The sequence below is a fragment of the Vicugna pacos genome, chromosome 3, assembly GCF_048564905.1.
Source record: "Vicugna pacos chromosome 3, VicPac4, whole genome shotgun sequence".
NCBI lineage: Eukaryota > Metazoa > Chordata > Mammalia > Artiodactyla > Camelidae > Vicugna > Vicugna pacos.
The window spans coordinates 78194634-78218952 of record NC_132989.1 but is presented as its reverse complement, the minus strand read 5'-3'; the positions used below and the strand labels follow the sequence as shown (position 1 = coordinate 78218952).

Below are 24319 nucleotides of genomic sequence, written 5' to 3'. Positions count from 1 at the left end.
TCATGTTGTAAAATGCTTTTTTATGTAGCTGGATTTGGTCTGCTAGTATTTTGTTGTGGATTTTTGTATTAACTGTCACAAGGTCTGTAGTTTTCGTGTTATTGTTACTGATTTCATAGAATTTTCGGGTGGGAAATCATTGCATACAGCTTTAAGCTTGGGACAAAACTTCAAATAAGCCACTTCAGGCAAGTAGGAATTTCTATATCTAACAGAGAAAGCTGTACAGTCTTTTGAGATCTCCCACCCAGCTTCCTTTCCCTTTCTCAAGCCAATTAATAAAACGTGCTTTTTAAATACTCCTGACCTTATTTCCAGCATTTTGATCACCTGTTTTCATTGCTGTGAGCCCAGCAACGTACTGACAAGTCCACATTTACTTGGAGGTGCCTCCCAGCTCCCTGAATAAGCACTTTTGATTTACCTCTGGTTTTCAACTCACCTACCAACTATAATTTGTCAACAGTGCGCTCCAGACCCCTTAGTGGTTAACTCAGTTGCACTTAGATGGAACCTTAGGCACAAGAAGATAAGCAACAAGGACAGTGACATCAAAAGGGAAAAGTAAACTCAGGCACTGGTGCTGCCTTAGAAGATTCTAGGCTTGGAGGTGGGTCATGGGACGCCAATTGATTTGAGCAGGTAATGAGCCCAGCAGGTGGGTTCGGAGCGCAGAACTACCGGAGGGCTGGGTGAGGCCTCGGGAGGAAGACGAAGGGACTGACAAGTTCTGCTTCTCCAGTAAAGGGACGACCAGCGAACAACTTTCCCACGGTCCGGCCGGGCCTGCGCGGCGGGTGCCGCGTGCGGGGCTGCTCGGGGGCGGGGCGGGGCTGCTCGGGGGCGGGGCGGGGCGCCGCCCACGCGCGGCTCGGGCCGGAACCGCAGCGGTGGGTGCGCAGAGCGGGAGGCGGTGGGGAGCGCCCGGGCGCGGAGACCCAGGCCGCCGGCTCCGGGCTGCCGGCGCGGCTCGAGCGCTTTCCGCGGGGTTTGGCTCCTGTCGCTTCCCGTCTCGCCGAACCGGCACCGCCGCCGCCGCGAGTCCTCAGAGCCGCGGGCTGCGGGCGGCCGGGCGCCCGGGACGGGGCACGGAGCGGGAGGCTCCCGGACGCGGTCGCAGGTGAGTGCCGGCGGCGGCTCGGGGCCCGGCGGGGCGCGGCCGTCCGAGGGCTCTGGCGTGGGGCCGGCCCTGCCCGGCCGCGGCGGCTCGGCCCCAGGCTCGCGCGACGGTGGGCGCGCCGCGGGCTGCCCGGGCTGCCCGGCCGCTCCCCGCCCCGGCCTCAGGTGCTGCAGCGCCGGTTTAACTTTCGCACCTGAGGCCGGCGGCGGCGGCGGCCGCCGGCCCCGGGGCGCGACCCGGGCGAGGGTGGAATTACACTGGGCGGCGCCGGCGGCCTGGGGGCGTGCGGCGGGCGGCGCCGGCGGGGGCGCCGCGTGGCCGGGGCTGGCGGCCCTCCGTCTGGGAGTTGAGGAGGTGCGTCCGGTCTCTCTCAGAGCTTGTGGGGAGGGCCGCACACACCCCGGTCCGCCGCCGGTTCCCACACTTTCTTTTGTCTGGTCCATTTTGGTATCGGCGTTTCAGCTGCTTTTGTTGCAGCTCTGGGTCCGGAGTGTTTGGACTTGCTGGTTGTTAGGCAGAAGTCACGGGTAAGGTCTGAAAAGCCGGGTGGGGGTGGGGAGAGGGTCCTTAGGGTCGGAGGAGGGGGGTTATTATTACTGCCGTAATGAGCACTGACATATATTACCGTGTGCTTTTCGAGATCGTACTCAGTATATTTGTAGCATTTAATAGTTTTAAGTGCACCTGGGAAAGCATTCATTAGTGAACTTCAAAGGAGCATTGTGTAGGCAGGTTACTATTGAACTACCCATTTTATAGACCAGACAGCCAAGGTACACACGGGGAAGAGTGATTTTGTCACAAGTAGTCAGCCCTTGTAGCAGCTATGATTAGAACTTGTCTAAGAGTTGTCCTCAGTGCAGTCACTCACCTCGAACAAAATCTAGAACCCAGAGTGCCCATGTAATACGCGTGTTTTTATTTACTCAGTTACTGAAACGTTTCTTTGAAAAGAGTCGAGTCCTTTCGTACTCCTGGAATAGAACCCCTAAAAATGATACTTAAAGGACCAGAATCATTCCATTTGTTGAATGGGATCACTGGAATCACAGTAAGGGCTAGTTTTTATTTCGCCTTTCATCTGTCAAATCTTTAATCTCCTATATAAATATGGTGCCACTGGGAGCCCAGATATACCTAGTGATTATCATACCAGAGACCCTAAATGTTTATTTAATGAGTAAGTGGAATGGTGGTGGTATGCCTGAGCAACAAGTTCCATTTTTTTCATACAAAAGAATTAAAAATTTAGAAGAATAATCATTTTAATAATTTCAGTGAAAATTAACTTGTAATCATGTGCATATTATGTTGTGCTTTCTCTCCAGAGCCATCAACAATTTACCAGTTTCCCTAGGATGTGCTCTTAAATGATTTTGCCAATAGCTCTTTTATTGCCTGATTTTTCTTCCTCTGTTTTATTTATGTATTTGGTTTTTCAAAGTGAAGATTTTTTTTTCCTTCTGAAGTTCAAGGAAAAGAGTCTTTAAAAAATAGGCTTTTTTTTCCTTTGGTAAAATAGACTTTTAACTAGAACTTTTATGAGTGTATCTGAGAATAGACACCAGCTTCTTTAATAAATTAAGTCCCGTACATCAAGCAAGAATTCTTCCAGGCAAGTATGCAGTGAATTAATAATCATTTTAATAGACCTCTGTAGTGTTTTATGACACAGTTGCCTCATATAATGCCTTTTTATCAAGCAGAATAAAGCTAAAAAATTAGGTTAAATTTTGCTGACTATATAGCACACATTTTAGGGCACAGTATACCTAGACTTAATTACTGACTCATGGAATAAACACTTGTAATTCTCTTTCCCTTACACCATCTCCACTCAGCCCACTAGGGGGTGGAAAAAAAAGGTTAATCTGTCCTTTCTTTCTTAAGGGATATTTGGAGAATTAATGAAGTCATGTCTGGAAAATATTTTTGGAAGAAAGCTACTTAGTGACTTCAAAGTGTATGGGAGCATGAAACACTGCCTCTTCCCCCAAACATATTACTGTCATTTTGTTTTTAGAGTGGTCATTCCAGGTAGTCACTTTAGGAGGCTAAATGCTTATTCCGGAAGTGCTCCTGCTATTCATAATTATTTTGAATCTTTAAAAAAATTTAGTCAATTTACAAGCAACTTAAAAACATGATTTTAGAATCACTTTAATAAGCATTTGGTTTTTAGTTTGTATTTTTGTAATCAAAAACTGTAATTCAGTTTGAACACTAATTTGCTAAACTTGGCAGAATGATTTCTGCATGGTTGCAAAACTCAGCTCTACCTTCAAGATCTTATTACTATTAAGGCTATTTAGATGATTATCATGAAGGCTATTTCAAAAGGGTGCTTTAAATACAGTTTTAAGTAATGATGACATTAGAATAAGCTTGCAACCTTCTCAGAGTGACTACTCTGAAATGGGCACTGCATACTTGTAGGTTTGTAGATATTTGTACACATATTTATATCTATGTGTACATTTGTATCCTGTTAAAATTTTGAAACTAATAATTCGTGTTGTAACCTATCAGGTGTTTATTTCGAGTAGAATACATTAAGTAAATCACATAATTATCCTGGAACAGTATTAAGTTGGGGCTATATTTCATATAAAAATTTGAACTTCACATAAATGCGAGTATAAATCTTTATAATAATTTAGAGTCATAAAATTCGGCTCCACATTGTGTGGTTTGAATGTAATACAGCTGGATCAGGAATGGCTTCATCACAAAGTGAAACTGCTGTTTAAAAAAAAAACATTGGCAAGTTGTGTGTGCGATAGATTTTCTTGATCACACCAATTAACCAGATACATTCATTTTCTTCATTTCTGGGTTGTTTGAAAATGTTATAACTATTATATATCATATAAGTGTCAGAAGTCTGTTATAACTGTTTTATGAGTTTTACGATAAACATATGAAATCATTTTCTGAGGAAACAGAAGTAGGAAATTTTATGTGCAGAGTCAGTAGCTTCAGAACAGGAATAATATTGTGGTTGCAACTATACTCCATTCCACTGCATAATAAATACATAGTAAGGAGCATATAAAAAGAAGGGATAATATCCTTTTGATATTTAAATGGAAAAAAGTTCCATTATTTAGCAACCGGGTCTCACTTTTTAACTGGGAGTAAATGGTACCTTTGAGAGAAATCACACATTTTCAGATGCAGATTATTGAAGTGACAAGTAAATTATCAGCTGACAAGCAGAAGTTTTCCCCTAGCATGGCCCTTTCTAAGATGTGCAAGTGTGATAGTAAACATTATCTTCTGGTTATATACAGGATTTGTCTCCCAGGTAATGGTCCATGCCCATATCATCCCATCCATGAATTGTACCTTGCCTTTGATCCTCACTCTAAATCTCTGACCTTACTTCATTCTTGATTGCCATCTTTGGGCAGAGAGTAGTTGGTTCAGATTGGAAGAAGGGACAGGGAAGGGATGGGTATAACTGTTTCATGTGTAACATTATTTTTTTTCCATTTGGAAGGTTAATAGTTCATTTTTAAGGTCTTGTCAAAATTCCTTGCATCATAACAGCCCCAGTAAGTAGTCAGTCCCCAATAAAATGGGGATATAAAAATGCTCACATTAAAATATCTTCTTTTGGCCCTGGTATGCAAGAATGTTACAAAAATAATATATTAACCAGAACTAAGTATCTTTGATACAGTAAACATTAAACACATAATTAGCAAGATGTTTTATTGCTTTCCTTGAGTTAAGAAAATGTTTGAGGAAATAATGTGAATGGTGAGTCTTTTACAAAAATCTGAGGACATTGGCGCTGTTTTTTTTCTGATACATTTCTCTGTAGTAAGCAGAAATATTAGAGGTTATTTTATTAATAATAGAACTGCCTTCACCTTCTGTAGTATCTTTACCTGATTAGTTCACTGATGGTTTGACAGGTGGAAAACCTTAGAAATAAGCCAGTAGATCATTTGCATAGATTTTAAAACCAACTTAAAAACATCCTTCATGAAATTGCTGAGATAAACATGTGGCTTATTCTGATTGAGAATCACCTGACCTATTCAGAAACCTATCGAAAAAATTTATCCAAGGGTCCAGAATTGAAGTATAAGCATCAATTTAGGCAGCATGGAATAAGTAGTATAGACATGTGGATCCATGATATAATGAGTAAACTGGGGACTGTCTTCTTAAAGTTTATTTAATAGAGATAAAAGTTAAAACTAAGGTGTATTTTTCTAGCCATATTCTGCTCACATTCCTTCTCAGACCATGAGTCTCCTGGAAGATACATAAACTGTGTAATTAACATTTGTATAGCTTCAGCTGTCTGACTTAGTAGCTAAGGCTGTAGAGTTCTTAATAAAACTTGCTCTGCTCTAGTCCGGAGTTACACTTTTTGCTCAGCCAACAACCATACCCTTTCACAACTTAGTATGTTGGTTTATATCATTTTCCTTGCTCAAGATGCTCATTCCTTTCTGCTTGCTAATGCTATCAGAATTCTCTCTGTCCTTTAAGAACCAGCTGAAATACCACTTTTTTTTTTTTTCTGGAAAGCCTTCCCTGACTCCTTAGTTCTTGTTTTTAGTTTACTGTATTGTTCTATTAATTACCCTCTGTTTTTGATTATTTCTTTTATTTTGGCCTTGAACTTGTTTTCCATCTAGATTTTTTTTCCCTCAAAGGTACAGGTCAGACTTTAAATATATATTTTTCTGAATTATATACGGCACTTGTAACTCTGGATACTACTTGGACATATTCAGCTTGTAAGGTTAGATCTGTAAAAGAAATTCTACTTAGAGACTAGAGTAAAATGTCTTCATGCTTCATAATTATATGTCAGCATTTTAGTAGAAAATAAATAGCAGGCTCAAATGGGGTAATTGAGTGTATTTTTAAAAGTGCCTGGGTTAAAATAAACCACCAGTGGTGAAACATCTCAGAACTGACAATAGTGGGAACCATTATCATCCGTAGGCCTGAAGGGTGAGAGAATGCGATCATGACTGAAACCCAGAGAGGGTGGCTGTGGGGAAGGCTGCCTGGCTAGAGCTCTGGCCTTTCTGTGACTGGCGGAGATGGCAGTTTTACCCACCTCTAGCCCTCTGATTTCCTCCTGGTGTTTCCCATTGGCAAACCCACTGAAATCCAGAAGGTTAGGGGGCCCTCTTGTCTCAGGTCAAAAGTCAGCATCCTGGGAATTAGGGCAAGATAGAGAAGGTGAAAAGTACATCTGGAGAGGGGGCGGGGGAGGACAAAGAATACCCAATGCTGTAATCATATCAGCTAGAGAGTGTTTCAGTTACAGTTATATGTCTTTTGTAATGTTTTTATTTTCATAAAAGGCAGACCTATTTCTTTCTAGTTTAATTCAGTTAGTAACATCCAAGGACGCTTTATTTTATGATTGACACATTTCATAAGAACCACTATCCCTCTTTTGTGGTGTTAGCTGTTGTGGTATTGTTAAGCATATCTTCTCAATGATTTCTTTTTTTTTTTTGTATTTTATGTGTGTATGTAGAACTGTTTGCGTGGCTGTTCAGAAAACTGTCCTTTCACCATTCCAACATGATTTATCTGAATTATTCAGGCTTGCTCATTTTTCTCTTTGTGCCTTTTTCATAGATCAGTGGTTTTCAGTCTTGGTGTATGTGGTTCTCATTGCAGGTATTTTGATTCAAGCAGGTTTAAGATAAAGCTTGAGCATCTGTTCTTTTAAAAAGCTTTCAGGTATTTCAGATGCGCAAATGTGAGAACCACCACCACAGGTAATCATTTTGGTTGTAGTCCTTCTCCATGTATATATATAGCACTCTTTTAGTAATTAAGCTCAAATGGGAATCTAATGCTGCTTTATGTACTCTTTTACTCTCTTAAATATTTTAGATTGTTCACTTTGAGAAGTGCTTATGATACAGGATCCAAAGTGTGTGGTTTCCATATTATTAAGGTGAAAACATTTAAAATTTTAAAGTATATATGAAACATTTCAAGTATACAATATAGAAAATAATATAATGAATACCCATGTTCCCACCATGTAACCTTATAAATATATAATATATAATAAATATATGTAAAAATAATATATAATAAACCTTATTTTACTTTTTTTCTGATTTTTAAAGAAAAAAACACATTACAGATAAAATTTAAGTCCCCTTAGACTCCTTGCTAGAGGTTACCATTATCCTAAATTTGGTGTCTGTCATTCCCATTCATGTTTTTGTACTTTTGCTACATATGCATGTATCAGAAAACAAACTATAACATCGTTGCACAGCTGTAAATTTTTTTGTAACTATTACTATGCTGTGTGTTTCATTTCCTTAACATGTATATTTCTGCAGCTTTTTTTCCTTGTTTAACATACTTTGGAATTTTTTCTATACACATGTACCTTTAGTTTATGAACTTCTATAGCTATATAGTATTCCATTGTATCAATTAGCAAAATTTTATTTGTCAAAAATCTACTGATGAAACTTGGGTTGTTTCCAGCTTTATGCTGCTGCTGCAAAATGTTGCTAAAATGAACATTCCTGTATGATACAATATTTCCTTATGCACGTACAAACCTAGAAGTAGAATTGCAGATCCGCAGAGACATGTTCTATCTCACTAGATCTTGCCAAATTGCTTTCCAAGATAGTTGTGCCTAGTTATACTTCCCAATAGTGGTTTATGAGATTCTTGTTGTTGCTTCATGTTTTATACTTGGTATTGTCAGACTTTAAACTTTTTCCCAATATGATGGGTGCAAAATGGTATCTTATTTTAATTTTTATTTTCCTGATTTCTGGTGAAGTAAAGTACTTTCATATGATTATTGGACATTCAGGTTTTCTCGTCTGGGAATTGTGCTTTTTATATTCATTATTAAGTTTTCTGTTGGAGATTTATCTTTTAAAAATTTGTATTTTAGAATTAATTATAGATATTAACCATTTGCTTATATTTATAAATTTATTTTTCTTGTCTGTGGGCTGTCCCATAATTTTGTTTGTATTTTTAGTTCCAAAGTTTTAAAAGATATCAGTATTTTAATCTATCAGTATTTTTCTCTGTATATTGACATAATTTTATGATTCAACATGTCCTCACAACCTTGGTCTTCCTAAGATTTGCAGCTTTCTGTCTTAACTTTCATAAATTCATTCTAGATAAGGTAGGGTACAAATAAATGAAGAAATAAACATGCCACACAGTTTATGACTGGAATATACATAAAATTATTAATCTTTAATAATTTGGGTAAAAAGGTTTCCCAGTTCAAAAAAGCATCTAAATAGCAGCTTCTTGTGTAACTTTTTCTCATTTTTCTTTAAGTTCCTATGAAAGTGTAGAATAAACCGAAAACTCATCGCAAAACCAAAAACCAGAAAACTCTTAAAATGCCAAAACTGGGAGGAAGTGACTTTAATTAAGAAACACATTGTCCTTGGTTGAAATTTCTCTACATCAGCCCCTGCATATCCCTCCCCAACCCTTGCCTTTTGATACAGACTGCCTGATAAATTCAGGGAATTCAACTTTCTGTCTTCCCAGCAAATTCCAAGAAGCCACTAGGCAGAATGTAGGGGGTTTGTGGTGGATGCTGTAGAGCACCTGGAGACGGAGACACAGAGAACCCTGGTGATAATACATAGCCACAATTGCAGGCACAGTTGTTTTCATGGGTCATGTCAGTTCCTCTCCCAGGGAAACAGGACAATAAAGGGTAGTGCCACATGTCCCCTCTGAAGAACAGAGTATAGAACAGAGCCAGGTGGTGAAGCCTTGTTAGAGGTAGGGAAACCGGACTGAGTGCTTTGTGTATCAGCAAGCTCTGCTACCATAGATCTGAGCAGGTGGGCAGAAAAGTGACCATGAGTAGTTTCTTTACCTCATCTTTTTAACACCAAGTCAAGGCAGATTCCCCCATGATGGAATGTATAGAAAGAAAAAGAAATAAAGGAATCTATACTGAAACCTCTGAAATACTGGAACAAAGGAAGACTACTGAAAGGAATTATAATGTAACGTAAATTTCAAAGACTTGATATGTATTAGTCACATGAATATGGTGTTTTACATCCCTTGTGCTCAATTTGTGCTTCCAGGGTTCTGCAAATAGTGAAATATTTAATCCCTTCATTGCTTTTATCAGGTTGATATTTTGCTTTTTCTTGTAAGATGTATGAAGGGCAAAATGCAATGGCTGCTTTCTTAAATAATGTTATTCTAAAAAAAATTGAACTTTAAAGAAATTTCACTAATTGAATCGATTTGATTAGGGGATCTTACTAATCACCATTAAGAGTTTTGTTGTGAAAGTATGGATATTGGATTTACTGAGAGTCATGAGTAGCTGTTCAGAATGTAGGAAGGTAACTGTCAGATATCTGGAAAAATTTAAAGAAGGCAAGCTAACCCGTGCATATTTCAGGTGCCTCTAAGAGCCTCACTCAATGGGAAGACAGAAGAAACAACTAGTACAGCATGGCTCTTTTAGGATCATAAACCAAATCTTCATCTTAGTTCACCTTCTAAGCATCACTGAATTCCAGGGAGATCCATGCTGAAGGGCTGTTTAGAACAGCTGCCTGCAGAAACATCTGCTGCCAGACAGTGGTAAACTTATAGGAACAGGAGAATAAATGACAGCAAGTTGGGTACATCATGATGTGGATTCCATAATTCCAAAAAAGAGGGAGTAAGCAAAGGCAAAGCAGATATTAAAAGGAAAACACATTAAAACCCATATGGTAAGAGAGGAGTGTGTGCAGTTTTTGTGGACTCTGTTAACTTACTGGGTTCTGATTTATTTTCTAGGATGGCTAAAGAAGAATATTATTGATGTCACCCAAAAGCTGGTCAAGATAGTGTAGGTCTTGATGCTTAGAGCTAGTTACTGCTTCCATGCCTTACCTTCTGCTTTTCTTAGTCAGCTGAGCTGCCAACAGGTAGAGGAGGGCAGCCTACGATGCTTGTTGCCTCCTCTGTTCCAGTAAATGACTTTCCCCCATCCCAACTTTGAACTCTCTGTAAGGACTTCAGTCCACTTCACTCCTCTTGTCCTTAGAAATCTCAAGACTCTAGAAAATAGGAACTTCCTCTTCATAAAATGATGGGAATAGTTTGAGAAGTTACTTTGTTTCTCTAGGTCACAGTGTCCTCATTTATAAAATGGAGTTAATAATCCCTACTTCACAGGAATGTCCTGATGATTGAAGACCATTTAATAAGTATTATATTCAAAAATAGTAGTTAGTGTTTAAAGTAATTACAACCCCTTGAATTCATGTTTTATATGTAGAGGTTTTAGTTTAAAAAATATGGAGAGTATACCACTTTCTGTCACATTGCTAATTTTAAAAAAGTACTGTTTTCTGATGGATAGCTTCATAAAGAGGATTATAGTTAATGTGGATACACCCAGTGACATACACTCATCAAACCAAGTACAATATCATGAAATTCAGTCATATTCTAAAGTGGATGAAAAGTCAGTCTCTGTAACATCTTACAAAGACCGGCTTCCTTTGGTGGTGGTTGCTAAATTTACCCTGGTGGTGCCAGGAAGTTGTACCCTGACTTGAGCAGAGTAAGGGAAAAACGACTTATTTTTTTGTCTTGCCTGTGGTTGCTTACTTATTCACTCATTCAACTGCTAAGTGCCTAACACTGTGCTAAGACTATGGTAGATTAAACTGTCAGGGAGTTTGCAACTAGCAAGGAGCACCGACATGGAACACATAATTAAAAGCATGATGAATGTTCTGAAGGAAAACTGGAAATCTCATTGGGGGAAATAACAGGTTAAGGAAGCCACCCCTCCCCTCCTCCGTATCTAGGAAGGGACATTTAAGCTGCGACTTGAAGGATATGGCTATATTCCTTGGAGGCTAGAGGTGCGCTTCCCAGGGACCCAGGGCCGGGAGTAGGAGGAGTGAGCCAGTGGAGTGGAGGAGACGAAAGAAGCCTGGGCTTCTGGGCTGTGGAGCAGGCTGGGGCTGGGCCCAGGCAGCAGCCTGGTCAGCACCTAAAGGGAGCAGGAGAGTAATGATTTATTTTGCGTTTTTACAAGGACTCTTCTTTTGATGTGGAAGATAAATGCTTCAGATTTTCAAAAAGTAAAACTTTTATGACTAGAACCATAATTTCTGGCCTAGAATTTTTGAGGTCAAACATTTGCTTTTTGTTTATAGAGTATATGGGATGAAATATCTTCCTCTTCCCATATGTTTTCCATGGTCTATCAGAAAGATTCTGTCTCATTCTACCTTTTTTAAAGAGCTTGCAAGGAATCTTTTGTCCTCGATTGACTTTAATACATCCTCCTCCCTTGGCCCTTTCCCTTCAGGATTCTGAAGTTTTCAGAATGAATCCTAAGGATCCTGACTATGACTCTTGGTGACATGGCTAAATAATTGCAATTAGAAGTTTTTCTTGCAGTAGTTAACAGAAGGGGAGGCTTCTTGTTATGATAAAACTATGCTACAAATACTAGAACTTCTCTAGAAGTATTTCATTACCTAACCACGTAAATGCATAGGTGAACTTGTAATAAATTAAAAGAAAGCTTAGGAGCTACAAAGAAGTAGGGTGGGGAGAGCTTGGCAGGTAGACACATGACATTAAAAACTACCCTTGTTGTTAGGGTGAGGTTGCTAGGCTCATTAATACAGGAGTTTGGGTTTTAATACTCGTAATTATACAGAAGACCAAGGCCTTGGGTACACATGAGGCAGGGAGTTGGAAACTTAGCCCCCCAAGTAAATGTAGGACTTGGGAAGGGCAGCGTTTCCAATAGAACAGTGGATAAGAAAAAACATGGTCCACTGACAGAGATTATGAGGAAGTCTGTATTGGCTTAGTCTCTGACTAGAAGGTGGAGAAGAGTCTCATCTGAAAATTATTCAGTTTTTTTTTAAACTTTTGAAAAATTTTAAATATACACAAAATAGAGGAATGGTATAATGTATTCTCATGTATCCTTCAGTCAATTTCAATAGTTATTCTTTCTTGTTTCTTTTTTCTGCATTATATATAATGTTTCTACATTATATAATTTTGGTTGTAAATACTCAAAATTACAATATCTCTGGCCTAAGGACCTTTAAAAAAACATGTTTTTAAAAAACTTTTTTATTGAAGTATAGTCAGTTTGCAATGTACCAATTTCTGGTGTACTTATACATATATTCATTTTCATATTCTTTTTCATTATAGATTACTACAAGGTATTGAATATAGTTTCTTGTGCTATACAGTATAAACTTGTTTATCTATTTTATATATAGTAATTAGTATCTGCAAATCTCGAACTCCTGATTTATCCCATTCCATCCTCTTCCCTCCCCAACTTTCCCGTAAGCATAAGTTTGTTTCTTATCTGTGAGTCTGTTTCTGTTTTCTAGATAAGTTCATTTGTCTCATTTTAAAAAATTCCACATGTAAGTGAAATCATATGGTATTTTTCTTTCTCCTTCTGTCTTACTTCTCTTAGAATGGCAGCCTCCAGGTCCATCCATGTTGCAGCAAATGGCATTATTTTATTTTATTTTTTATGGCTGAGTAGTAGTCCATTGTGTGTGTGTGTGTGTTTGTGTGTGTGTGTGCAAGTGTATGTATGTGTGTGCATGTGTATGTATGTGTGTGTGTATGTATGTATAAGTATATACACACACACACACACATCATATCTTCTTTATCCATTCATCTGTCAGTGGACATTTAGGTTGTTTCCATATCTTGGCTATTGTATACAGTGCTGCTGTGAACATTGGGGTGCATGTATCTTTTTGAATTAGAGTTCCCTTTAGATATATGCCCAGGAGTGGTATTGCTGGATCATACAGTAAGTCTATCTTTAGTTTTTTAAGGAATCTCCATATTGTTTTCCATGATGACTGCACCAAACTGCATTCCCACCAACAGCGTAGGAGGGTTGTCTTTTCTCCACACCTCCAGCATTTATCCTTTGTGGACTTTTTAATGATGGTCATTCTGACTGGTGTGAGGTGGTACCTCATGATAGTTTTGATTTGCATTTCTCTGATAATTAGTGATATTGAGCATTTTTTCGTGGTACCTTTTGGCCATTTGTATGTCTTCTTTGGAGAATTGCTTGTTTAGGTCCCCTGCCCATTTTTGGATAGGGTTGTTTGTTTTTCTTTTAATATAAAATTGTATGAGCTGTTTGTATATTTTGGAAATTAAGCCCATGTCAGTCTCAACTTCTGCAGATATTTTCTCCCATTTTGTAGGTTGTCATTTTGTTTTGCTTACAGTTTCCTTTGCTCTGCAAAACCTTAGAAGTTTAATTAGGTCCTGTTTATTTATTTTTGCTTTTATTTCTATTACTTGGGTAGACTGCCCTAGGAGAACATTGCTGAGATTTATGTCAGATAATGTTTTGCCTATGTTTTCTTCTAAGAGGCTTACAGTGTCCTGTCTTATGTTTAAGTCTTTAAGCTATTTTGAGTTTATTTTTGTGTATGGTGTGAGGGAGTGTTGTAACTTCATTAATTTACATGTGGCTGTCCAGTTATCCCAACACCATTTGCTGAAGAGGCTGTCTTTACTCCATTGTATGATCTTGCCTCCTTTGTCAAAGATTAATTGACCAAAAGTTTGTGGGTTTATTTCTGGGCTATCTATCCTGTTTCATTGACCCATATGGCTGTTTTTGTACTAATACCAGGCTGTTTTGATTACTGTAGCTCTGTGGTATTGTCTGAAGTCTGGGAGGGTTATTCCTCCAGCTTCATTCTTTTTTTCAATATTGCTTTGGCAGTTCTGGGTCTTTTGTGGGTCCATATAAATTTTAGGATTATTTGTTCTAGTTCTGTGAAAAATGTCCTGGATAATTTCATAGGGATCATATTAATATGTCCCAAACTGAACCTCTGATCTGCCCTTCTAATTCACCTACATTTGTCCCCCTGTCAGTCAATGGCAGTTCATCCTTACAGTTGCTTGTGCCAAAAAAATTGGAGCTATCCTTGATTCCTGCTTCTCACAGACCCTCATATTCAATCTGTCTGGAAATTCTGTTTATTCTATCTTCAATATATATCCAAAATTTGACTATTATTTACCATTACCACAGCTGTCACCCCAATCTGAGCCTTATCTTTTGGCTGGATTACTGTAGCAGTGTTTTTCCATCATAATAGAGTTTATCTGGTAGAAGAGTTAAATTGATAGCTTCATAACCATATTTCTGCTTTATACTCAAAAGAATCTTATTTAAAATTAAATCTAGTAAGCTGTTTAAAAAGTCTCCTTAATCCAATTTTTCTTTTCTATCTTTAAGTAATTATGTATAAGAGTTTAGTAGCGTAGGGGCAGAATCTTGTGCAAGCACCTTGTATACTAGGACAAGATTTTAATTCAGAATCATATGAGAATGTTAATTATATTTTGGTCTCTGAATCGGGCTTTTTCTCCTTGTAATGCAGTATAAGGTAGTTAGTCATGGCTTTGGTTCTTTAGGTGAATTTAAGTGAAATGAAGAATGTGATTTATACCTTATCTATTAGAGTTTCCTTTTAGTACCCAAAGTGAGAAACAGTTGCCTCTTAATTCAAATCAGCAACATACGTAGTCATGTAAAAGCATCATGAGGTATTATAAAGGACTATGAAGATTTGAGGTACTGCTTATGCCCTCTCTGTGGGAGCTTACAACTCAGGCAGAAACAGATGTACACATTGGTGTAATACCTGGTGGTGCAGTGACGTGAGTACTAAGCAGAGGCTTAGGGAACAGATGAACTCTTCAGAGGTAAAGGCTATTCAGGAAAGACAGAAGCAAACAGTGCAAGTGCCAAGAGCTATAGACCCTTTGGTGGGGGAAGATGGTGGGATAAATAAAACAGTCTCTGAGCTTCCAGGTCAGTGCTTTATCTGCTAGGAAATAATACCTGCTTCTTTTTTGTCTCCATTACCTAGCAGCCTTTTGCAGTAACCTAGTATAGCTGCCTCTGTATTGGACAAAAAGCATCTCTGTGTAACTACTCCTTTTGCCCAAAAGAAAATAGGATTTTGAAGCCAGATCAGTGTGCTTATTTTTGTTACCACTTTCTCATCTGAATCCTTTCTTGATAATTGATATTTGACCCACCAGAAAGAATATAGCCATCCAATAAAAGCATGGCAAGTTAGACAACTACTTATTGTCAACTTTGGCTTAAGACCATGCTTCATATCATATTAATATATTTCACATAAAGTGAATAGTACGTTTTAGCCCTTAAGATATCAGCGTGAGAAGCACTTGGGGAAGCAAGGCTCCATTTGACCTCAGGATCCATTCTTTAATTAGATGATTCCCTCTGAGAACCCTGACAGTTTCGCCTGCTCTCTCTCACGCATCTGGCTTAGAATCCCTCTTACCCTCACATATGCTTTTGCAGTACATGTTTTCATTATTATTGTTATTATTATTTGCGTTCCCTGACGAAGTGGAAGGTGCTCAGCAAATATTCATTGAATGGGTGAATACTTGTAGCCTCCAAACACGACTTAAAATTAATTTTTAAAAATCTCCTGGTTTTATTTTCTTCTTGCCACTTTCTCTTCTTGGTCCAATCAGAAACATTATTGGCACTTTTATTTAAAATATGTTTAGATGTACCTTAGTTTGCTCAGAAATCTCCCTAAATTACTAGACCTATTCCTTGGAACAAAAATTTATGGACTTACCATATGGTGATTTCTAAGATTTACATATAAGAACAAAGACACACACCATTTTGAAAATATATTTCACTTTTCCTCACAACTCTATTAATATTCTGTGTGTAATTTCTACCTTTTCTTATATTTTCTCCCTAAGAAAGTAGCCTGAGAGAAATAAGTGAATGTATGGGTCCTGCATATACTACTACCTTCATCCATCTTTCAGTTCATTCCTTATTTTGGCAGTGGTAGCAGTTAAAATGGGCAAAATTAGTCAAAATACAGAAGTTACAAAATATCTGCATTTCTTCAATGATATTTTTACAATTCTTAAAGTTTTCACCTGGATTCAGAGACTGCAGTGAGTGTTCAGGACTGAGTGAGGCTGTGTTTGTAAGAGAAAGAAAAGGGAAAAGGAGAAATTTAAAAGAATAAAGGGGTCGTATTCAACTACAATTGTAGCGTGTGTTTTAAGAAGCTGTGTGAGACTATAGAAGAACCTGGTAGCTACTACAGTGTCAAATGTATATTACCTTTTCTCCTTAAGGTGGAATATGCATTGTGTCATGTCTAAGAGTTCAGCAGGCCCAGGGGAGACAGGAGAGAAATAAAGGGAAGGCGAGTGAGAGGTGACTAGTTGCTGATAAGGTAGCTTGAACTATTGCATAATTCTTTATCAACAAAAGTTGGGTGCTTCCCAAGAAAAAGGTTTCTGTCTGTAAATGCCAAAGTGTATGCAGAATCATTTAAACAGTTTAAGTTGTTGAAGTTGACTTCATCATGTTTAAACCCCAAAGTATGTAGCGTTAACAATTATTGAAGAAAATTGAGACGTCTCTCTGTAATTCCTGATGTAGGCAGTTGTAGAGTTAATAAATCAGAGGCTTTAATTACCATTTTAGTCACTGCAATGACCAAGTCTAGAATTATAGAACTGACAGTTTAGGAATCACCTGATCCAGTCTCATATTTGTGCATGTTAAATATCTGATATGCTTTACAAAGATTGAAAGCTAATGTGAGAGGGATCCTGAATTACATGCCAGGTTTCACTAAATAATACATTTAAAAATATCTATTGAGCCACATAAGGCATATAAATTCCACAGGAATCTAGTTACATCTGTAAAACCCTGTTTTTATTTCTGCCTATTGTTAAGATTAATTTGGGGGTCCTGCTGTGTTCTTATAGAATTTACAAACAAGTGTAGTGATTGCTGCTTTGAAAACTCAGTCATTAATATTTTTGTAATTTTACACAGACCATTGACTGCAGTGTTACTCATGCTCCTTTTCTGTGACCTGCTTGGAGTTGAGCACATTTTATTCCACTTCTTTTGTGTTCACAACACACTTAACATCAAGAAGATTTAGGTGATACTTTGGACGTGGAGTAGATTCTGGAATGGGTTAAGACCTTTGAGACTGTTAGGATAGGATGAATGTATTTTGTATGTGAGAAGGACATGTGTTTTGGGGCCAGAGGGAGGAATGTTATAGACTGAATTGTGTCCTCCCCAAAATCCATATATTGAAAGCCTTACCCCCAATATGATAATATTTGGATGTAGTGCCTTTAAGGAGGTAAGTAAGGTTAAGTGAGCTTATTAAAGGAGGCCCTAATCCAATAGGATTGTTACCCTTAGAAGAAGAAGAGACACCAGAAGTGCACATGCACAGAGGAAAGGTCATGTGAGGACACAGCAAGAAGGTGGCTTTCTGCAAGCTAGAAAGAGAGCCCTCACTAGAACCCCGCATTTCTGGCACCCTGATCTCAGATTTGCAGCTTTGAGAACTGTGAGAAAATAAGTTTCTGTTGTTTAAGCCATCCAGTCTGTGGTATCCTGTCGTGACATTCCAGAGCAAACTAATTCAGGTATCACATTGACAAGGTAGAAATTTTCTTACATTTAGAAAACCAATGTTGATGTCAGATTTCAAAGGAGAAACTATTTTTGGATTATTTGAATAACCAAGACAAAGTATACTTTCCATTTTTTGTTAATGAATATTAATAATTTTGAGTAGATAATGCTGTTATATATCAAAATAACTATATTTTAAACTAACACTATTTTAGAGCAGTTTTAGCTTACAGAAATATTGAGCAGAAAGTATAGTAAGCACTCATATACTCCCTCTCCTACAGTTTCTCCTATTATTAACCTCCTGTGTTCGTGTGATACACTTGTTACAATTAATAGAATGAGTATTGGTGTATTGCTTTTAACTCAAGTCCATAGTTTACATTTGAGTTCACTCTATGTATAGTTCTATAGGTTTTAACAAATGTATAATGTCATGTACCCACCATTATAATATTATAAACTATTGTTTCACTGCCCTAAAATTCTCCTGTGTTCTACCTATTCATTCTTCTATCCAAGTAATGACATGTTAATATGTAACGATGATGAAACTGCTGGAAAACATTGACTTAAAATTGCCTTCCTTTACTATTATAGGAAAGTTGGAATACTTCACATTCAAAGTTCTATGCGTGAAATACAAAAGTACAAAACTATTGTGAGAGATCTTTACATTGGATTTTTGTATCTTGATGCATTTCAACTGTGTAGGATTTGGATTCCCAAAGCCCTCTTTAGCATTTAACCAACTCTTTGGTCATGAAAGGAGCTGGGACTGTTCATACACATATAAACTGATCTTTGACATATGTCACTTTTATAATGAGAGAGCAGCAGGAACGCTTTCCTGCATCTTCCCCATTCTCCAGTTTTTTCTTGATGATGGATAAGTAATCCTCCTATAGGCACAGGTAGGAACATACATCTTTGATTCCTTCTTCCATTGGAATTTCTTGACTCTCACCCATCATAAAACACTGGCAGTGTAACCAGGACCATATGATGGAAGTTGTTATTGTAGACTTTGCTCCATACTGAGAATCCTTTATCCACTCTTCTCAAACAGAGGAAAGCATGGGGTTATATTGATGAAAGAAGATACATGTAGAAAAATAAACAGATTGCAGGTGTACAGCTTGTTGAAATTTCACCAAGTGAGCGCCCTATCTAACGAATACCCAGAATGAGAAACTGTACATTAGAAATCAGTATATTAGTAGTACCACAGAAGCTTACTAAGACTACATTGGCCCATATCCTTTAAATAAGGATAACATTGTGGGAAAATATTTTTCATAGTTTTATTCTTACCATGTAAACTAGTGAGAAATGTAAATATTGGGGGTACATTTTTGCTCATTAGTAATACTGGAAGTATTGACTGTAAGTCCAAAAGTTGAATTTAAAAGTATAAAACCAAATGCATGTCACTTAAAACCAAATACCTATACCATTATACAAAAGTTTTATCTGCCAAGTAAATGAAAGTGGTGTACTTGAGGTGAAATCAACAGAATGATTTGGTTTTTTTGTTTTTTGTTTTTTTTCCATTTTGAATCATCCTTGAATTCCTGAAAATAATCTTGTTTGGCCAAAGTGTATTATTCTTTTAAGTCACTGATGGATTCTGTTGACTAGGATTTTATTTAGAATTTTAGCATATGTGTTCATAATTAGTTTGGTATGTAATTTTATTTTCTTATACTCTCTTTGTCTAGTTTTATATCTCCTTGTCTAGTTAATATGTCAAGGTTATATTATATTTGCAGAATTCATCTAATGTTTGCTGACTCACACAATTAGATAAGTTACAAAGATTATCCATTTCTTAAAGAATTGGTAAAATTTGCCAATTAGCTCATTTTTGCCTGGGCCCCCCCCATTGTTTTTTTTTTTTTTTAATGAGTTTTGGAGGAGATATTTGAGGTGTTTCAACTTTTAAGGTTGTTTTTGGTTTATTCTTATTTTCTAATTTTAGATTAATTTTAATAATTTATAACTCTGTCCACTTCATCTCAAGTTTAAATCCATGAATAAAATGAAGAGGGTGAGCAAACCTTGGTGACCCAAGAGTGTAGAATTTGGCCAAATGCTGATATTTACCATAAAAAGTGGTAAATAGCAAAAGGTAGATGAAGAAGTAAAACTTTTTTTATGGAGGTTCTAATTCCAGTAGTTGGTTTATAGAAAATTTTAAGCAAATTTGTTATAAATATATTTCTCCATGGGGACTCATCTATACTTCTTAAATATTTTAAACGATATTGGTGGAAAATAAGATTTTCATAGGCAACATTTTTGGGACAGCTGTTTTGCATGAAGTAGCAGTTCTGAAAATGTGGTCCATAACCTTTGGTGTCTCTAAGACCTTTCAGAGGGTCAAGTCATACTATTTTCTTGGTAATACTAAGATGTTATTTGGCCTTTTTTTTTTTAACTTTGTTAACATTTCCATTAATCATGGAAAAGCAATAGTGAGAAAAACTGGTTCCTTAGCAGAATCAAGGCAGTTGTGACAAACAGTACTAGTAGCCATTTTATTCTTCACTGCTATACACATGCAATATTAAGATGCTGTTGATTGAAGCACTAAATAGACTTGATTTTTATTAAATCTTTACTCTCCAATAGATATACTTTTAATATTCCATGTGAAAAAAAATGGGAAGAATACATAAAGCACTTCTGTATACTGAAGGCTGATTGAAGGCTTATTGAAGCCTTGAAGAAAAGCCTTTGTTCTGTTGTATTAATTGAGAGCTAAACTATTCACCTTTCCATGGCACACCATTTTTACTTGAATGACAAACTATGGTTATTCAGAAATGGCTATTTGGCAGTACTTGTTGCAAATGACAAAATTTAACTTTTAAGCAAAAGTTAGCACTTTAGAAAACTTGTATCCACTGCTGTGAGTTTGACTACTGCCCAATAATTGAAGTTTTTGCTGAGGTTGGTGGTAATACTAACAAATGTGACTTTTTAAATATCCTGTAATATGTCAGTATTTGGGAGATATGCATAACTCAGTGGAACATTACTTTGCAAATGCCCATGCATTGAGGAAATACCAGAAAGTGACAGGAATGTCGGGGTAGGTAGTGAAGTACAGCAAGAGGGAATCCATGAGCAGGCAATGTGGAGAAAATCAAGTGGGTATCAGCAGCTGCCTTTGTCCAAGAGATCAAGCTTGGGCAGGTGACAAGAAAGTTACCTTGACAAAGACTATGACATAGGTGGGAAGAACTATGGTCCAAGGGGAGCACTCCATTTTAGAAAAAAACACATGTATCTTATCTGATAGAACTGGAGTAAGATGTGAGGAACAGGATTTGGAAGAAAATCAAATTACCTGAATTCCCTAGATCTTACGAGCCATTAAGTTCTACCACCGTCACGTGAACAATAATACCAGAATTTTATTGTTAACTGTTAACTCAGAACCCAGCGCTCTGTAGAGTCCCTCCAAGTATTTCTGAGCATCGTGAGACATCCATATGTATTCAGCAGTAAGTTAGTTCGTTTTCATGTTACGTTTCACTGGTTCCCCAGATCACCTTGTCTCTGCTCCTTCTCTGTTTGCTTCGATAGTTCTCTGACTGCTGCCCCCAAATCCTCAGAGTGTTAAAGCTATGTGGTGTGTGCTGCTCCAAATTATTTAGACCCCAACAGAAAACAGAATTTTCAGTTGATAACTTATATAGCTTCTTCTTTTATCAGAACTCATACTAGTGTCTAGGGAGCTGGATTTAGGGATGGATTTGAGTTAGCAGCTAACAACCAGGCTGTATTTGAATCAGTTCAAAGAGTATCATTTTGTTAATAGATTGATTTACCATGTTTGACCTCTTAGCATAAATTCTTTGGAAGAAACCACCTCTGCTGTCTTAGAAATACATCCCTTGGATAGCCTCCAGTTCTCCTTTCAAGTTAGGTGTGTGTAAACACAGCTTTAGTTACTCCCTTGGGCTCCGTACATCCCTTGCTAAAGGACTTCTAGTTGGTTTGTCCGTAGTTGTGTATCTGGTTGGCCCAATATACTTAATACTTGATACTGGAAAAAGACTTTTTGTAAGCTGAGCTCTTTGCCAGATCTTGTTGATTTGATTTCAGCGAACAATTGTTGACCATCTTTTTTGGTGCCAGGTACAATATTTGATTGTAAAAATACACGTTTGAATAGAATATGGTGTTTTTTTAAGACCTCACCATTAAATTAATATGCATAAAAAATGTAATACAAGATGACTAGTGCTACTGTAGACGTATATGCAAAGTTCCATGGGAACACAAAAGAGGGAGGAATTGTAGTTTTCTGGGGAGCATTTGTAAAAGAAAAATTTGAGCTTAGTCTCAAAGGCTGAAAAATATTTCTTAAATAAAGTCAAAGGAAAAGGAAATTATATTACAGGAAGAGAAAACAGCAAATTTGAAAATGGGAAAGCAGAAAAAGACATTTTTAGAGAACTGCACAAAGGTCTGTATAGTATTGGTGTAGAGTGTTCAAGGAAGGAACAAGGCTTGAGAGTTAGATTGGAGTCAGATTTTCAAGGGTGTGAAGGGCTTTTTTTTTTTTGAGAATAAAGACAAAATGATCTTTTTATTCTCTTTGTAGAAAATACTGCAAAATTGTTGTCATATGAAGAGACAATCAAAAATGATGCAGTCACAAATATAGGGAAAAGATATAGGTGATTATACAAGTGTATCAGGACAGTTAATTGGTAAACATGTGTGACTTTTTAAAAATTTTGAGTTTTTAATGTATATGGTAAAATTTTTAAACTTTTGACTTTGAAATAATTGTAGATTCAGTTGCCAATTGTGAATTACAGATTCACAGAGAGATGCTGTATAACCTTCAAACAATCTACTTTATTCAGATTTTATGAGCTACATGCACTTGTATGTGTTTATGTATATGTAGTTCTGTGCAGTTTTATTATATATGTAGATTCATGTGAGCAACAGCAAAATCAGATACAAAACCGTTCCATCACAAGAATCCCTTGTGCTACCTAAAGGACCTATTTTTGTATCTTAAGGAGTTTAGACTGTATTTTTTTTAATTGAAGTATAATCGATTTACAATATTATATTAATTTCAGGTGTACAACATAGTGATTCAATATTTTTACAGATTGTATTCCATTTAAAGTTACTATAGAATAATAGCTTTATTTCCCTGTGCTTATCTATTTTATACATAGTATTTTTTAATCTCTTAATCACATACCCTATTTTATCCCTCCCCCTTCCCCTCTCCCCATTGATGACCACTAGTCTGTTCTCTATATCTGAGTCTGTTTTTATTTTGTTGTGTACATTTACTTGTTTTATTTTTTAGATTCCGCGTGTAGGTGATAGCATTAAGTATTTGTCTTTCTCTGTCTGACCTATTCCAGTAAGCTTAATACTCTCAAGGTCTATCCATGTTGGTGCAAATAGAGCTTAGACTGTATTCTGTCTCTGAAAGTCTGATCTCCAATCACCTGTAACAGAATCACCTAGTGTGCTTGTTAAATATGCAGAGCCCTACCCTATAAACATTGAATCCCTGGGACTTTGGCCCTGTGACCCACATTTAAATCAACTCCCGAAGTGTTTCTTACAGCATACCTATGAGGTCACGACTAAGCTGAGATCTGAATGATGAGAAAAGAGCCAGCCATGCAAAGACCTGGGGTGAGGAGGTCTAGACAAGTGCTTTCCCGGGAGTGCAAGTCAGATACATAGTTAAAAGAATTCTAGTAGCCACACGGAAAAGTGAAAAGAAACACGAAAATTAATTTTACAAGATATTTTACTTGGTATATTAACAATTTCATTTCAATATGAAATAAATATGAAAACTATTGAAATGTTTAGTATTTTTTCCCCACAAAGTATTCAAAATTCAGTGTGTATTTTACACTTACTTTGCATCTCAGTTCAGATTAGCCACACTTCCAGTGCTTAATAACATGTCTTAACGAGTGGCTACCATGTAGGTAGCACAGATCTAGACAGAGCAAACAGCCAGTGCAAAGGTCCTGAAGGAGAGTCGTGTAAAGATAGCATTTGACATTTGGAAGTTGAAAATATTGGCCTAGATCTTTGGGATAAGATCAAAACTGGATATATGATTTTAAAATCATTGACATGAAAGAGTTGTCACAAAGAGCATAATTCTCAGTGATTTTCTCAGTGAAAACTTAATCCAATCACCCATAGAGCTTTTTCTAACTACATGCTTAGAAGAGCGCATGGGACAGTCTTGAGGGGAGAAAAGGGGAGCTGTGTATGTATCTCAGGGAGGAAGAGAGCATAGGCAGATAGGAATTTTCTCATTGCTGATTCTGATATGACCCTTTCCCTACAGTCCCCACTCCGGGTTGGGAACCACTGGTGGTTAAAAGGGAGGTGAGGATAGAAGATGCTAAGAAGACCACTGAGAGGTGAAAGGAGTGGAAGTGAAGCTAAGTAAAGGAGAGGGGCATCAACAAAGACAAAAGCGTGGGAAGGGCGGGGCATTTGCAAATTAAAATATTACTGATGATGATTGAGGGTAAAGTTTAAATGGAGTGGTCAACTGAGCTAAGATGGGTTCTGAAGATGTCAGTGAAGACAGAACTACTGCCTAGGACCTGAAGGTCAAAGCTAGATTTGATGCAAGAGGGGCGTGC

At 37.4% G+C, this 24319-nt stretch overlaps 1 protein-coding gene across 3 annotated transcripts in view; it reads left to right on the top strand.

Moving 5' to 3' along the window:
- The first annotated feature begins 625 nt into the window (after positions 1 to 625).
- Positions 626 to 24319, top strand: part of RNF180 (ring finger protein 180) — a 164360-nt gene continuing 140666 nt past the window's right edge. The window contains exon 1 of one of the 3 annotated variants that reach the window (XM_072958605.1): positions 626 to 642. The gene's annotated coding sequence lies outside the window, so the exon portion shown is untranslated. Of the gene's footprint in view, positions 643 to 757; positions 775 to 852; positions 1121 to 24319 lie in introns of those variants that run through there. The other 2 variants (XM_072958606.1, XM_072958604.1) reach the window with 2 other exon arrangements.